General features: G+C 41.7%; 1 long non-coding RNA gene across 1 annotated transcript in view; it reads right to left on the bottom strand.

Moving 5' to 3' along the window:
• LOC133241026 (uncharacterized) overlaps positions 1-11,423 on the bottom strand; it is a 43,679-nt gene extending 32,256 nt beyond the window's left edge. The window contains exons 1-2 of the long non-coding RNA XR_009734482.1: positions 10,735-11,423; positions 6,491-6,702 (exon numbers count right to left, since the gene is read on the bottom strand). This is a non-coding gene — a long non-coding RNA (uncharacterized LOC133241026). The remainder of the gene's footprint in view (positions 1-6,490; positions 6,703-10,734) is intronic.
• Positions 11,424-18,041: the final 6,618 nt, after the last annotated feature.

Raw genomic sequence — 18,041 nt, 5'->3', positions numbered from 1 at the left:
AGCATGCAGTCTTGTTTTCTAGACTTGGGTTTGCCGTGGAAACTCAGATGATCAACATTCTTAAGAGTCAATGGATGGCAAGGGATGGTTAGCAGCACTTCCCCACTTTACTGTAACTGACATCATGTCACAAATACTAATATTGTGTGTTTCAAGGTCTTTTCGCTCTCCTCCAGGCGCCTGAGTACTTGAATTTGCAGCACTCCAGTACATGAACAATTACATTTTTGGGTAAGTGGCTAACAATTAGTGAACACTGGCATTGCAGTAGACAGGGTGGTAAACCCTGGGAATACAAAGATCAATACCATATACAGACTGTGTGAAATTAAAAAAAAACTCATAATGTAGAGAGGGAATTAATGCAGAGCTAACTACAATGTAAATGTGACATATACAATACTAATGTTGCAAGGAGCATAATCAAGCACCAAGGGAGCCCCAAGGAGGTCACCATGGGAGAGAAGGCGAGAGAGCACTCCACGGGAGCATCAAGGAGAATAATCAAGTCTATCTGGAAGCCTTCGCAGCTTCCCTGAAGGACAGGTCAGGTTTTGATGAGTTAAGAAGGGAGAAGTGATTATGAAGGGCAGTGTGAGTGAAGAATCTGATAGACTTACAGGGCTGGACTGCAGCAGGCATGGAGAAGGGGCAAAAGATGAGTTGAACAGGTTGCAGGAGACAAGAGCCTAGATGAGTATTTTGTGAAGGAAGATGGCAGGAATGGAATTCCAGCTTCCCTGGTGTGCTTTCATTTTGAAAGCAAGCTGTACTCGTCCCCGACAGACACCAAATATGCAGGCAGTCCCGCACAACAGCACCCTTTGGATTTGTAGCTTCAAATAAGAGAAGCCATAGAAAGGAGCTGCCAGCAACCCCGACATTGCCTGTCTAGAAAGCTGTGGACTCCTGTCGGGCCTCAGAAAGTAATCACTTTGATGTTAATTGATGCCAATTGGAGAGTATTTACAGTGATTTGGAAGATCAAAGAAGACATTTTAAAAGTAATTTTTGAGATAAGACCACATGACAGTTGTAAGGAAGAAATCATTGCGCTTGGATTTAATACCTATCACTATTACTCTTACGGTGGCGCTTCCCTGATGGCTCAGTCGGTAAAGAATCCACCTGCAATGCAGGAGACCTGGGTTCTATGCCTGGGTGGGAAAGATCCCCTGGAGGAGGGCATGGCAACCCACTCCAGTATTCTTACCCGGAGAATCCCCATGGATTATCCCCAGAGGAGACTGGCGGGCTAGAGTCCCTGGGGTCTCAAAGAGTCGGACACGACTGAGCGACCAAACACAGCACTCCTACTGTGGGGTCTGACAGTCACTGAGGTCGTCTCCTCTCAGGGCCCCTCGGTCAGCAGGCAGACGCAGCCCAAGACTCACAGAGGACACAGAGAACCCTGCTTCTAAAGTCAGGGAGCCAAAGAAACCCCGTGACAGAAAAAACCAGAAGCCCCCTCTCATCCTGTTTCACACAGAGGCCTGCAACCAAAGGCTTCAAGGGAAAGAAGGCTTAATTTTCTTGCCGGAAAGCCAGTGATAGCGGCGGCAGACCGTAAGACAGCTCTATCCTCTCACACTGCATTTTCCAAATGAAAAAGCCAGGACTCATCAGCACCATCTTCCCAGAGTCTGTACATATGCATTCCTATACGATGTATGTCTTTTTCCTTCTGACTTACTTCACTCTGTGTAACAGGCTGTAGGTTCATCTACCTCATGAGAACTGACTCAAACGTGTTCCTTTTTGTGGGCGAGTAATATTCCATTGTGTATATGTGCCACGCTTCTTTATCCATTCATCTGTCGATGATGAACCTGTCTGCAGGGAAGCAATGGAGAAGCAGATATGGAGAACAGAATTGTGGACACAGTGGGGGAAGCAGAGGGTGGGATGGATGGAGAGAGTGGCCGGGAAACATGCACATTACCATGTGTAGAGTGACAGCCAGTGGGGATTTTTCGTATGACTCCGGGCACTCAAACCAGTGTCCTGTGTCAACCTGGAGTGGGTGGGGTAGAGTGAGAGGTGAGACAGAGGTTCAAGACAGAGGGGATGTATGTCTACCTATGCCTGATTCATGTTGATAGATGGCAGAAGCCAACACAATATTGTAAAGAGATTATCCTTCAATTTAAAAGAAAAAAAAGGTCAGGGCGTGTACTCTGACAAAGAAGATATTCCAACTTGTGATTAATTTTCATGGGAAAACAAAGGGGTAAAACATTTGCAGTGTAAATAGTCCTAAAAAATCCACGTGGAAAAGGAATGCATTGTCTTAGGAGGACACGGATCTGGCCGCTGCAGCTGTTTCGAGTTGCAGCCCCACTGTTAGAAGGCATCGGAGTGCCAGCCACAGCACGACAAAGGTGAGAGGGGGATACTGCCTAAGGAATGCATTTACTACATACTTATTACTGAATACATTAATAGCTACAGTCTGTGGACCGTCTAGTCAAGGCTATGGTTTTTCCAGTAGTCATGTATGGATGTGAGAGTTGGACTATAAAGAAAGCTGAGCGCCAAAGAATTGATGCTTTTGACCTGTAGTGTTGGAGAAGATTCTTGAGAGTCCCTTGGACGGCAAGGAGATCCAAGCAGTCCATCCTAAAGGAAATCAGTCCTGAATATTCACTGGAAGGACTGATGTTGAAGCTGAAACTCCAATACTTTGGCCACCTAATGGGAAGAGCTGACTCATTGGAAAAGACCCTGATGCTGGGAAAGATTGAAGGTGGGAGGAGAAGGGAACGACAGAGGATGAGATGGTTGGATGGCATCACCGACTCAATGGACGTGAGTTTGAGTCAACTCCAAGAGTGGGTGATGGACAGGGAGGCCTGACGAGCTGCAGTCCATAGGGTTGCAAAGAGTCGGACATAACTGAGCGACTGAACTGAAATGACAGACTGTGGAAGGCAATAGGTGATGGGAAGAACAGATAAACAAGCCTGTCCTCAGGCTGTGGAAAGAACTGCAGTCCTGCTCTCAGGCCTTCCTACTTAAAATGTGGGCCCTAAACACCAGCAATGGCCTGCTCGGGGAACTTGTTAGAAATTCAGAAGCTCCAGCCCCACACAGACCTATTAAGTTGTTATCTACATTTTAACCAGCTCCCCAGGTGATTGCATGTCCAGTCAGAGTCATGAGAAAGGAGAGATGCACGGGACACAGAGTCATCTGAAGCTGACCAATCACTGTCTGCAGGCTGTGAGGACAGGTCGTCACAAATCACAGGTTTCACAAGGAATAAACACACAGAATAGGGACAGACAGAAGCAATCACAGGCTAGAAGAGATGATCACAGTCAGAGACGATGTGAGAGACAGAGCAGGCACAGGAACAGAATAAATGAGAACTGGCTAATGTAAGGGTATATGGACTTCCCTGGTGGCTCAACTGGTAAAGAATTTGCCTGCAATGCAAGGGTATACACAAATATTTTCTTAAAAATTTGAATTAAACATTTCCCCTGGGACTTCCCTGGCCCATTTAAGATGCCAGGCTTCCGCAGTAGGGGGCGCAGTTTCCATCTCTGGTCAGGGAATTAAGATCCCCCTTGCCATGTGGGCTTCCCCAGTGTCTCAGATGGCAAAGAATCTGCCTGCCAATGCAGGAGACCCAGGTTCGAGCCCTGTGTTGGGAAGATACTATGGTAAAGGGAACGGCAACCCACTCCAGGATTTTTGCCTGAAGAATCCCACGGACAGAGAAGCCTGGCGGGCTATAGTTCATGGGGGTGCAAAGAGTCAGACACAACTGAGTGACTAACACTTTCACACGCCATGCTGTGCAGCCAAAAATAACTGAAATCAATAAATGACTTCATGGGAAAAAAAAAAAAAAACAAAACACAAAACATTTCCCCTGGTGCAAAAATCGAAAGAGAATTCCTCCTCCCTTTTCTTTTAGCATTCTTTTTAGAAAACTTGACATTGGAAATGCTTTCTCTGTCTATTTCAGATGTATTATATATGTAAATCTTTTTAAAAGCTAAGTAAGCCTATGGTCAGTTTTATCTCCCAAGAATGTCTTCCTTCAATGCCTCCTGGCATGTCTTTGCAATGTAAGCAAGGGGAGGATGGTACCCTTTCCCAGTCTGTGTGGGAGTTTAGCTTAGACACCCAGCTCCAGGTTGTAACTAGCTGCTTTGTCATAAAGTTAAAGCTTTATTTTTCCTTGGGATAAAGATAATTGATATGTATGTAATGGGTTGTATTTGCCTGGCTATATACAAAGATGGGGTTTATTTCTGTCTTTGCAACTGTTTCATTCTTTTCTACGCTTTTGCAGAGGATTCTTTTGGGCTGGCAGGAGGTTTTATTTTTAAATTATTTCTCCATCACCAATCACAAAAGGCATGAGGACTGGGAGTGTCTTCGTCACCAACTGTGACAGGTAAAATGACTCCCATCACAGTCGCAGGGAAAGGCAAGAGAATCAAGGGTGGATTGTTATTTGATTTGTATTTGACAGCTTAGAATGTACAGTGGTAAGTGCTTATTATGTGTTCGTGCTCAGTCGCTCAGTCGTGTCCAACTCTTTACGACCCCATGGACTGTAGCCCGCCAGGCTCCTCATGTCCATGGCCTTTTCAGGCAATACCGGAATGGGTTGCTATTTTCCTCCTCCACGGGATTTTCTCAACCCAGCGACTGGACCTCATCTCTTACGTCTCCTGTGTTGACAGGCATATTTTTCACCACTAGTGCCACCTGGGGTGTTCATTACATATCTTAAAATGGAATTAGGACGGTGTGACAGTGGAGAAACACGAACTGTTTTTAAAGCTGACGTGCAAAATCCTGAAAGCATAAATTTCTTAAAACCCTTTTCCTTAAACTGGCAGAGAAAAAGTGGTCCATCTAGTTCTAAACATCACAAATGATGATGGTGTGAGAGGAAAACCTGAGCAGCTTGCCTGTCCCACCAGAGAGACCCTGGCTCTGAAGGCCTAGAATCACTGACTTTCCCAGAGGGAACTGGAGCCCAGGGGAGTATAACTGCTTCCACAGCAGGTCCGTCTCCTTTAGAAGATCCCCACAAGCCCACTTACTTCTTCATTCATTCCTATCCCCAACACTTACTGAACATCCTAGGGGAAAAGTTTCAGCCCCTAGAGCTGGATATATAATCTGATTAAAGCTCAGGTCTTACTTTCAAGGAGCTTATGGTTTGTTGAGGAAGAAAAGACCCATAAAGGAAAAGGATTATAGTAGAGGGTGATAAAGGCTGCGACTGGAATCTGTACAAGAAGTGAAAATTCTGAGGATAACCGAGAGCCTGGAGGAGGTCTGGGAAGTCTCGGGGAAGCTGGGAGTCCAACCTCTGTAAATGTGGCTCTCACATTTCTTCCATTTGGACTGGCAAATTCCTAAAACCTAGATCCTGCAGGTCTCCTTTTATGTGGCCTCCACTAGGGAGGCTTCAGGGGCCTTGCGAGGCCAGGATCGGGACCCTCCTTTGTGACCCAGTACAGCATTAGTCTTCACTGTTATGCCCATTTACCGGTCTCAGCACGCTGTGAGCCCCTTTAGGGCAAGGGCTGTGTCATATCACTTCTGCATCTCCAGCACCTGGCATGGTGCCTGGTGCACAGGTTGTACTTAATAAATACCTGTGACATGAATAAAAGTTAGGTGAAAGGCAGTCCTCAAGGTAGGAGAGAGAGGGAGTGGGAGGCGGGGAGAGGTATTACTGACAGTCCCAGTAGAGAGGCTGGAGAAGGGAATGGCAACACACTCCAGTGTTCTTGCCTGGAGAATCCCATGAACAGAGGAGTTGGCAGGGAACAGTCCATGGAGCTGCAAAGAGTCAGATGCGACTGAGCGACTAAGCACTAGTATGGAGAAGAGCATGGACACACGAAGGCAGAAAACAGCTAAGTATTGTGATTACAAAATGACAAATATTTTGAAGTTGCTGGACCATACATTGCAAAGGAGAATGGCAGGAGATAAAAGTGCAAAGCTAAGCAGAGACCCTGCTTCAGTCTCAAGGTAAACGGAGTCAAGTGCCCTTTTCCACTGATCTCTGTTTCCCTTTGGCAGGGTCTCAAGGACTGCTCACTGAAATCGACGTTTGTCTAATATGAACATGGTACAGACAATTCTCCCTACTACGGGATCCACAGAGATGCAGTATTTATAGCAGTGGAATTCCAAAACAAATACAACCCTAACTAACAGCCTACTGTGAACCTCCTCTGGCGGACCCTTCTCCAGAAGAAGAGCTAGCCACCTGAGAGGGAATCCTCACACAAACTGGATCCAGGAATTGGGAACGACAGGCAAGCACAAACATCCAATTAGTACCTGACGTGTGCCAAGTTGAAGAATGTCTAAGAACTTGCATGGCCCCTAGGGGTTTTCAACACAAGCTTGTCAATGGGTTAGGTCCACCGTGGTGGAGGATAGGAGGCCAGCTGTGCTTTAGTATCTTTGTATCCCAGTCTGACTCAGTTTTGGGGCTCAGTACCTTATAATCCTTACTGAGACCAGCGCTGACCTCAGAGATGGTCTTGAGAGAACGATGGAAATCAGCCAGCTCGCTGCACTGGGATGAGGTTTGGATGGAAGGTCAGAGGACCTGAGTTCTGTCCTGTGCTGTGTCTCAAACATTTTCTGTGTTCGCTAGCAAGTTATTTACTCCGGCTTTTGAGAATGCTAGGAGAGCTGGGATGCAGAACTCTAGAATAATAAACAATTATAGCACTTTATTACTTATAGAAATCAGTGTTGAAACTTATCAAGTAGTCACTACAAGCCTATTTAAATACAAAGGCAGGAGGGAATACAGCAAAGAAAACTTTCTGTTCCTAGTGTTGAAACTTATCAAGTAGTCACTACAAGCCTATTTAAATACAAAGGCAGGAGGGAATACAGCAAAGAAAACTTTCTGTTCCTACCCTCAAGGTTTTTTTTTTTTTTTTTACTTTAACAAAGACAGAACTGACACACACACAATAGAGAACAATTAGCACTGATCCTTAAAGCAATCTGAGTTCAGACAAGAGGAATCTGAACAAAAGAATTTTTGAGGTAGGCTTCAAACTGAATGGGACAGAATGAATTTATCCTCTCTATCTCGTTTCTTACTCTTTCCCATTCCTACATTTAAAAAAAAGAACAACTTTCTATACTTATTCATCATAAAAACTCTCAGTAAGCTAAGACTAGAAGGGAACTACCTTCATTTGCCAAAAGTCACTTATGAAAAACTGACAGCCAATATTATATCTACTGGTTAAATTCAAGGTTGTCTGCTCTTATCTTTTAATTCAATACTCCGCTAGAAGTTCTGAAAATGCAATGAGGCAATGGAAAGCTAATAAAAACAACTAACAGAACTATAATAATACGTGAATTCATCAAGGTTACAGGAGTCAAGATACAGAAATTAATTGTAGTTTTATATATTAGCTGAAAGCTTTTGGAAAATGAAAAAAATATTTATAGTAATTCAACAGAGGAATATAAACTATTTAGACATAATTTTAACAAATGTATTCAGCATCTATACACTAAAATTGCTAAGACAAACAAAGACTCAACTAAAAGCAATACATACCATATTCAAGGTTTGGATACAACTCAATAGACAATTATTTTTAATTTATTTAGAGTTCCAAAATAGGAAATACTAATCTAGAGTTGAAAAAATTCAGAATACTCTGGAAAGGTAAGACTAAGAAAAGACACAAGGACATTTTCTAAAGCCGTGGAACTAGTTCATGTATTAATAAGAACGGGAATGATATAGAGGTACACACTTGTCAAAACTCGAGAAATTTTATATCCAAGATTTTCATGTTCACTGAATGTAAATTTTATCTGAGTAAATATGCAGTCATACTGAACTCTAGCAAGTGTGCTTTCCACTGTGGTGTGGGATAGCAATTCTAAAGCTACTCTTTGCATATTATAAGCTTGAACAAGTGAGTAAATGTAGTAAGAAAACGGGAACCAGGTTTCTCACCAATATGGGTATTCTTACTACTACACATTTGTGTGTGTTTATACGTATTTATATACTATTAAATAAATCACTGCAGATGGTGACTGCAGCCATGAAATTAAAAGATGCTTACTTCTTGGAAGGAACGTTATGACCAACCTAGATAGCATATTCAAAAGCAGAGACATTACTTTGCCAACAAAGGTCCGTCTAGTCAAGGCTATGGTTTTTCCTGTGGTCATGTATGGATGTGAGAGTTGGACTGTGAAGAAGGCTGAGCGCCAAAGAATTGATGCTTTTGAACTATGGTGTTGGAGAAGACTCTTGAGAGTCCCTTGGACTGCAAGGAGATCCAACCAGTCCATTCTGAAGGAGATCAGTCCTGGGTGTTCTTTGGGAGGAATGATGCTAAAGCTGAAACTCCAGTACTTTAGCCACCTCATGCGAAGAGTTGACTCATCGGAAAAGACTCTGATGCTGGGAGGGATTGGGGGCAGGAGGAGAAGGGGATGACAGAGGATGAGATGGCTGGATGGCATCACTGACTCAATGGATGTGAGTCTGAGTGAACTCCGAGAGTTGGTGATGGACAGGGAGGCCTGGCGTGCTGCAATTCATGGGGTTGCAAAGAGTCGGACACGACTGAGCGACTGAACTGAACTGAATTGACTGATAATATGTATATGTACATATATGTATATCCCTGGATATGTCCATTGAGATAAAGCTGTAACACATCAGTAACCTTGAATCCAGATCTTGATTTATAAATATCGTTTTCCAGGACTTCCCTGGTGGTGCAATGGATAAGAATCTGCCTGCAAATGGAGGGGACACAGGTTCAATCCCTAGTCTGGGAAGATTGCCCATGCTGTGGAGCCACTAAGCCCGTGTAGCACAACTACTGAGCCCATGCTTGCAAATCCTCAAGTCACAACTATCGAGCCTGTGAGCTGCACCGACTGAAGCCTGGGGGCCCAAGAGCCCGGGCTCTGCAGCAAAGGAAGCCACTGCAGTGAGAAGCTCACACACCGTGATGAAGAGGAGGCCCTGCTCGCTGCAGCTAGAGAAAGCCCACCCAAAGCAACGAAAACCCAGTGGAGCCAAATATATATATATATATATATATATATATATATATATATATATATATGTTTTCTATTAAATGGAGCCAAGACCTCTTAAAGAAGTAAATGACTCTAGGAATGAGGGAGGGGAATTACAAGTTGATCCTAGAATATCTTATTTTGCCAGAAAGTAAGGAATTATTCAAGGACATTATGCTGATTTTATAAAGGATCCCAGAGAGGGATTGAAGCAGCTCCCACTGAACAGATATGGGACAGTTTAGCCATCAGAATAAATACATAATATATATTTACGTATGACAGGATAAACCCAAATTAAGAGACATTCTACCAAATAACTGTCCTGCTTTCTTGAGAACTCTCAAGATCAAAAAAGATGAAAAAGAATGAAGAAATGATTCTATATGAAAGGAAACTACTAAAGGGGTGTGACAAATGAACGAAATGTATGATCATGGGTTGGCTCCTTAACTGGGGGGAAAAGGTTATAGGATATATTGGAGCAGCTGATAAAATTTTTAAATGGATTGTGGATTATAAAACAGATTCTGGGAGTATTAACTACATTTCTCAACTTTGGATAACTGTATTTGATTATATAAGAAAGCACCTTTGTTCTCAGGAAATACAGTGATCTTGTTCTTAGAAAATAGACATATTTAGGGGTAAATGAGAAAATTGTCTCCCAAGTTATCTCAAATAGTTCATAAAAGAGTTTATGTAATGATATAGCAAATGAATAAAATTTAAACAAATGGTAAATCTGGGTAGAAGTGTATATAGGATTTGTTTGTACTATTCTTGCAATTTTTTTGTAAGTTGAAATTATGTACAAATTAAAATTACTAAAACGGTGGCAGGATGACTAAAAGAAGTCAAGATGCTGGTTACATCTTGAGGGAAAGGGAAAATAGGGAGATCCTACTGGGGAAGAGCATGTTAGAACATATTGAGATTTATCATGTGCTTGGAATTTTCTGTTTCCTAGTCTGAATAATAGATCTATGGTTATTATTATGATGATTATTAAAACTCTGAATATGTATTTTATGCCTGTTTCTGTAGATATGATTCATTTAATAATAGAAAATGAGAATCTGAAAGGATAAATAAATAACCATCCAAAATGGTGCTATTTGTTTACACTGATGACAGGGTTAAAACCCAAATCTTGGATTCCCATCAGGTTCATTTCTCTGCCAGGTGACAACGTTGGGAACCATGGTGGGGTTAATACATGCTGGGCTAGGGGACTCAAATCCCAACCTCACCTGCCATTCCTCTCCACGTGGTCCTGAAGGGAAATGTACACACAGAAAAATGTCCTGGTGACTGACAGAGCAAAACTTCAGCACTAAGTCCCTGATCCCTAAACTCAAGGCAATCTCTGGTGAGTAATTGGATCAAGTAGAGAACTTCTCTTTAGACTCCAGGTGGCCAGCCCATCACAGCAGGCTGAATGGCCTCTTTATCCACTCTCACTAAGTACACCCAAGTCTTAGACTGTGTATGAACTTATCGGTGACAAAAGATTTCACCAGGGCAGCCCAGCTGGTGAGTAGAAGAAAAAGCCTCTGTGTGTGTAAATACTTACTCATATCCTGCTTAGGTCCTATTTAGTAAAAGCTGCCCAATCAGTATTCTTGCCCTCAACCAAGTAAAAATTATACTACTTACCCTTGAGAATAGAGGGGGAAGTGAGTTGTGAGCTTGTTCTGGTCAACAGACATTGTCGTCTGTTCTTATTTTAGGTTATCCTCAGAGATTGATTCCTGGGTCGGGAAGATCCCATGCAGAAGGAAATGGCAACTCACTCCAGTATTCTTGCCTGGGAAATCCCATGGACAGAGGAACCTGGCAAGCTGCAGTTCTTGGCTTGCAAAGAGTTGGACGCGACTTAGCGACTAAACAACAACAACAGGGCCAGCAAGACCAGAGAGGCGGGTACATATTTGAGACCCACTTGCCTTGTGAATATAGACAACTAAAGGAATTCATGCCTGTGGCATCTTGTGAGCAAGACCAACCATAACATTTCTTGTCTGCTTTCCTATTACATGACTATAAAAAGATATCCAAAAGTACATTTAAATTTTCCTGTAGAGAGGAAATATGCAGATCATAATGGAGGTAAGAAAATGCTCATAACCATATGTTTGTTCTCACACACAAAATGTGCCAATATAAGAAATGTTCCCTTTTGAAGTTTTTGATACCATGTGGTGGAGGTGGGTTGAAACTTCCATGGTGGGTTCGTTTGGTTTTTCTCCGCCTCATATTATATATTTACATTGTACAATCTAAAGGTTCCTAAACACCACCTCCTCTGTGCCTCCTTCCTCCCCACCATCACCCTCTCCTTTGTATTAAGGTGCAGCCTGAAAACACATTCCAAACAATGTCACATTCCATATACTTAGAGACAAAGGATATGGTTGCTTAGCAACAAGGCCCTGGTAAAAAAAATTTTGAGCATTCTTTTACTTTCCAATTTAGGGCAATGCTCAGGAAGCTGTTTGCAAAGAGATCCAGGCTTAGTAGAACTCTGTCTGAAACAGAGGGAAATAGCAAAGGAGGAAGAGAAAGAGGAGGAGGAGGAGGAAGAGGAGAAGGACGGGTGAGAAGGAGGGGAAGGGAAAGGGGATAAGCATTAAGGTCCTTTCATCACAACCAAAGTGTTCGACAAATGGGAGCAGAAAGACTTGGCCAAAGAGGAATGGAGCACTTCAATTATCCCTGTCTCTTCTGGTTTCCCTGATGTTTCTAAACTTAATCCCAATCCATCAGCTGAGACTAGAAGGCACTCTGAGAAGGGCACCATCATTCTCTCAGCAATTCAAAGCTGTCTGATCTTGAGGACTCTAGGCCCTGCCTGGGAGTGGGAACAGCTGAAAGTTAGTTTTGTCTTTTACTAGCTCCCCTTCAGGGCTTCCCAAATGGTGCTAGTGGTAAAGAACCCACCTGCCAATGCAGGAAGACCTAAGAGATGCAGGTTCGATCTCTGGGTTGGGAAGATCCCCTGGAGGAGGGCATGGCAACTAGCTCCAGTATTCTTTCCTGGAGAATCCCATGGACAGAGGAACCTAGAGGGCTACAGTCCATAGGGTTGCAAAGAGTTGGACACGACTGAAGCGACTTGGCACGCGCGCATGCAGGCCTCCTTAAAACAACTGTCTGGCCTCTGTAGACTGACAACTGTTATATTTCAATTGATTTTCTTTCAGGGACATTTTCCCACATTATTAAGTATTTAATGAAAATGTGATTGTTTGGAAACTTCTGCTGTGGGTACCACATGATTGACCTATGCATCCCTTACTGTACATTTCATTTACTCTGAGCAATCTGCTTCCATTAATGCTGTTTCTATGAATTTACTCTTCTATAACTATGTATCTCAAAATTTCTGTAGGATGGATGACTAAAAGAATTGGTAGATTTGAAACTGTTAAATTCTTAAAAGTTTTGAATATTTAAAATAGTCTTGATATTTATAAACTAATTGCTTCTAGAAAACTTGTACTAACATACCAATAAGTGTTATCTGAGTTGATGGGAATTAACACCTTGATACAGTGGCACCCCACTCCAGTACTCTTGCCTGGAAAATCCCATGGATGGGGGAGCCTGGTGGGCTGCAGTCCATGGGGTCACTAGGAGTCAGACATGACTGAGGGACTTCACTTTCACTTTTCACTTTCATGCATTGAAGGAAATGGCAACCCACTCCAGTGTTCTTGCCTGGAGAATCCCAAGGACGGGGGAGCCTCGTGGGCTGCCGTCTATGGGGTCGCACAGAGTCGGACACGACTGAAGTGACTTAGCAGCAGCAGCAGCAACAGCAGCAACACCTTGATATCAGGTTTATTTAGCTATTACTTGGTTATTAGGTTGTGCATGTGTGCTAAAGGTTTTATATATACATAAGAAAAACTTCGTTTATACATATATATGTATGTTACATATATACATATGTATATATGTGTATACACACATACATATACATAAATATATATTACTTGGTTAACATATATTATTAAATATATATATATATAATATTTTTTATAGTCCATTTCTAAGCCTTTTTTCCTGAAACTTCTGATCATATTATTATCCATTTACTTCCTATTTGAGTGTTGTCTTTTTTCATTGATTTTTGAAAGCTCCTTAGATGAACACACACATAACACACTTACACATACATGCAAATATATTCTTAATATGATGACTACTGAAATAAGGATGGAGTAAAGAGAACTAATATAAAGGACATATCAGTTCAGTTCAGTTCAATTCAGTTCAGTCACTCGGTCATGTCTGACTTTTTGCAATCCCATGGACTGCATTGCCTTTCTTTGGGATTGGAATGAAAACTGACCTTTTCGCATCCTATGACCACTGTTGAGTTTTCCAAATTTGTTGACATATTGAATGCAGCACTTTCATAGCATGAGCTTTTAGGATATGAAATAGCTGGAATTCCATCACATACACTAGCTTTGTGATGCTTCCTAAGGGCCACTTGACTCCACACTCTGGTCATGTTTATTGAAAATACTTCTCTCAATTTGTTATTTGCCTTTTACTTAATGGGATTTAAAAAAAATTATTATTATTTTTAACTTATTGCCATACTGAGAAAAAAGTCAATATAGTTTTAATATTTACTGGGTCAACTCTGACCTCATCATTTTCAAAATTCTCCTATTTTCCAGCTGTGAAGTTGACCAAGTGATTATATAAACCATTTTGATATGCTAAAAATGTCATTGGGATTTTGAATAAGGTTATAGCAATCTATAAATTGATTTGGGGAAACAGATACTTTATTTTGTTTCTTCTTTTACAAATCTTTCATATATCTCAATAGTTTTTTTTAAGTTTTTCCACAAAGTTTTCCACACGTTTCTCAATATTCTTAGCAGTTAACATCTTTTTAAATAATTATAAAAAGAATCTTCTCCCCTAGAACAACTAGATATAGGAAGAAAAAAGTAATAGTCGTAGTTCTTGACTCAACCTGAACTTTTTCACCCACAGGGTCTCTGTGTATACTTTTTGTAGGATATTTGTCTGACTCAGGAACTACTTGCCAAATATCATTTAAATCTGAAATGAGAATGCTTGTTTCTTAAAGCTATTTTTTCCTAGTCTAACCAATTTTTATAGTGTCCGAAATGTATGTAGGATTTATTTGCAGACATAGGAACGATCTGTGTGATAGAACTGGTGTTAGAGAACTGATTTAATGGTGGCTGTGATGGGGACTAGGGAGAATGACTGGCGCTCAAGATAAGGGTCTAATTTGAAGTGTGATTTCCTATGGGACCACGGGAGGTGATCTCTAGAAAGTGACATTTGAGCTGAGCTCTGCGAGAAGAATAGGAATTAACTAGGCAACCTATGAATGCTTCTGACAGAGAAATAGACCAGCATGCAGGAAGCTCAAGGAATTAAGACAGGGTTTCTGTGGCTGTCACACGGAAATGGGGAGATAGGTGGGAAGTAACATTAGACCAGAGAAACCACTGGGGGTAGGGTCACAGTAAGGTTCTTAGCCCCAAGAGGAAAACAGAAATCATTTGTAAAAAGTTAAAAACAGAAAAACCATCAAAATTCGGAGTATCATGCATATTTTTAAAATAAAATCTTATATAAATATACACACTATTTATCTTTATGTATTCCCTTGGAAACCAGGGTTGTTCCCATGGTTATATTGCCATAGTCCCCGAGGAAATATCTCTGTGGCAATTACTGTTCTTTAGCCTGGAGGGAAGAAAGTCTAGCTTCTTCAAGATTTCCAGACAGAGTTTGTTGCCATAAACAAAGACCAACCAGGCCTCTGCCTGCCACGAGATGGAGAGGTATCGAGACATTACTGACTGACAGTCCTGTTCTCTCTGCAGTTCTCTTGTTAGTGCTGTTGTGAGAAAACCACCGCCCATTTTGTAAAAGTATTGGGATGGCCAAAATGTTCCTTCTGGACTTATGGCAAACCTGAACAAACTTTTTGGCCAACTCAAAAGTTTTTTGTGGAGTAATTGTATAGTCCCTTCTGTGAAGCTTCAGTCTGCTAAAATAGGCTTCCCAAATAGGCTTATGTAATGTTAAATCACCCGTAGGACCTGAAGAGTTTGACTGTAGTGTTTCTCGATTTTGGACTAGTAATTACTTGTCTTGGGGGCTGTTCAGTGCCTTGTAGAGGGTTTGGTAACAATGTCTTGGCCCATACCCACTAGGTGCCAGTAATACTCTCCTCTAGTTTTGACAAGCAAATGACATCTGAGGGGCAGAATTGCCCAGATCAAGAATCACTAAGTTATAGAAAATATTAAAGTCATTCTTCCCAGTTAAAACTATTATACTCATTTTTGCTTTACCATGAATTCACTTAGACACTAACATTTAACAAATGAGATTCAGAATTATTATTAACAGTTCATTCATATACTGCATAAAGCACATAAAGAATATACTATATTCTTTATTCACTTATTTCAGCAAACATTTATAGAACACTTGCTTTTGAAGCCACTATGCTGATTGCTAGAGCCACAAGTTTCAATGAGACAACTTTGCAAGGAGTCTAGTCTACAGGGAAGACAAAAATAAGTGAATATATCATGGAAACCTGATAGAAATTCAACAGAAGTTTACTGAGGAGAAACCCAGGTGAGGGAGGAGCTATCAGGGAATGCTAAGAGTTAGGAAGTGACACCTGAAACATGATATTTTTCAGGCTAATGGATTTGGGAAGTGTTTGGAGAGCTGTAAGACTTACAATAATATTCTAAGACATATATTATGATCCTCTCTTTTAAGGATGAGAAAACCAAAAGGTTAAATATTTAGCTTAGGGTCATTTAGCTAGATAGCAGCAAAATTAACCTATGAATTTAACCATTATCTCAATTAATGGTATTTGTCTTATCAAGTTGAATACAATGGAATAAGAGAGATTTGGGGAACATTCTTGATGAATAGATCTCTTAAAACTACAGTGACAAAAATAATACTCCCTTATATGAATATGGGGCTTCCCTGACGGCTCAGAAGGTGAACAATATGCCTGTAATGCGGGAGACCGGAGTTCAATCCCTGGGTGGGGAAGATACCCTGGAGAAGGGAATGGCTACCCTCTCCAGTATTCTTGCCTGGAGAATTCCATGGACAGAGGAGCCTCGTGGGCCACAGTCCATGAGGTTGCCAAGTCAGACACCCACTGAGCAACTAGCACACTCACTTTCCCTTCACTGTATGAATGTATCTCACAAGGCACATTCACAGAAATGATTTCTTGTGATCCTTCCGTCAATCCTGTCAATTCAACAGTAGGCATGCATATCACCTCTGCTTTCTAGAGTGAAAGCAGAGACTTGGGGAGTTTGGTCATAGAGCTTACAAAGCGTGTTGCCCTTCTCAGCATGGACATAAGGTTCCCAGAGGGCAATGGAATGATCATTGTATTCCAGCTTGTCATTGTATTTTAGCACCAGGATGCTGCCATCTTTTTTCTGCTATCCTTGAAAGCAGTTCAATTTCTGCACTTAGAGCTGAAATTGCAGTATCTCAAAGCTAAATTTAAAAGAGCAATTTACTGCAGTCCCCATGAAGAAACAGAACCAATCAATGTAATAAAAAAAAATTAAGATCATTCTGTACTTTGTATGGTTGCTATTGTGGTCATGCGAATCATAGGGAGCAGCAAAATGCCTGTCGTTATGGAATATTTAGAAAGCAGAACAGTGCTTGGCCTGAGGTAGGTACTCAAGAAGTGTATGTCAGAAGGATGAAAGTGAGAGTTATTTGGTCAGTCGTGTCCAACTCTTTGGTACCCCACGGACTGTAGCCCGCCAGGCTTCTCTGTCCATGAAATTCTCCAGGCAAGAATAATGGAGTGGGTTGATGTATAAATAAAGAAAGAAAGAAAGAAGTGGGAGTCCTTCTCTAGGGAATCTTCCCCACTCATGGATCGAACCCATGTTTCCCACATAGCAGGCAGATTCTCTACCATCTGAGGCAGCAGGGAAGCCCTGTTAGAAGGATAAACAGTGGAAAAGTGAATGGATGGATGTGAAGGCAGATGGAAGGGTGGCCACTTCCAGAAATGAGAAATGGTGAGCTGCTGTCAACATCTACCTCCATTTTCTGTTAGGAACAATTTCCTTGTTGCTGGCTTTCACAGGGTTTCTAATCTCAGTTCTTATCTAAAAGAAGAACAAGAACAGGTAAAAAAAAAAAAAAATGGAACTGTAGAGGAGCAAAACTTGCCACCCCCAAATAATCTCTTTGGCATGCAGATTACTTTGAGCTGTAAAACCAAACTCAAAAGACTTAGGAAAAACTTTGACCTCCCTCCAAGATCCCCTGGAGAAAAAAATGGCAACCCACTCCAGTTTTCTTGCCTGGAGAATTCTATGGACAGAGGAGACTGGCAGGCTACAGTCCATGGGGTCACAGAGTTGGACACGACTTGGCAACTAACACTTTCACTAACTGCCTAAAGAATGTCGATGGAGGACTTGCTCCAAGAAGGAAGCTGCCACCACAGATGTCTATAGGATCAACTAGGTGTCAGACAGGGATGGACCTAGCAAAACCTGTTTGTCAAAATGCTTCTCGACAGATCCCAGCAAATATTTGCTTACAAACGTTTGCTTTTCCAACTCCATGTCAGTTGCCTTCCTCTCCTCTGAAGTCCCAACCCATGACCCCCACATCCTCTTCAGTCTCCAGATGAAGACAGTATTCAAGGTAACCGGGGTCAGCTGTTTTGCTGAAGATATTCAGTCCTTTTGAGTATCTCCCATGTATACATTACTGAACCTTTACTTACTTGACTTCTGTTAATCCATCTCATGTCAATTTAATTCTTCTATTAATACCAGCCAGAAGAACCTACAAGGGTAAAGTTTCTTTGTCCCTGGCCAAATCAAGGGCAGCCTTTGAGTCTGGAAACCTCCTTCCTGAAGGAGACGTAC

Source organism: Bos javanicus, chromosome 29 (genome assembly GCF_032452875.1).
Source record: "Bos javanicus breed banteng chromosome 29, ARS-OSU_banteng_1.0, whole genome shotgun sequence".
Lineage (NCBI taxonomy): Eukaryota > Metazoa > Chordata > Mammalia > Artiodactyla > Bovidae > Bos > Bos javanicus.
The sequence above is the reverse complement of the archived record's forward strand: the minus strand, read 5'-3'. Positions and strand labels throughout refer to the sequence as shown.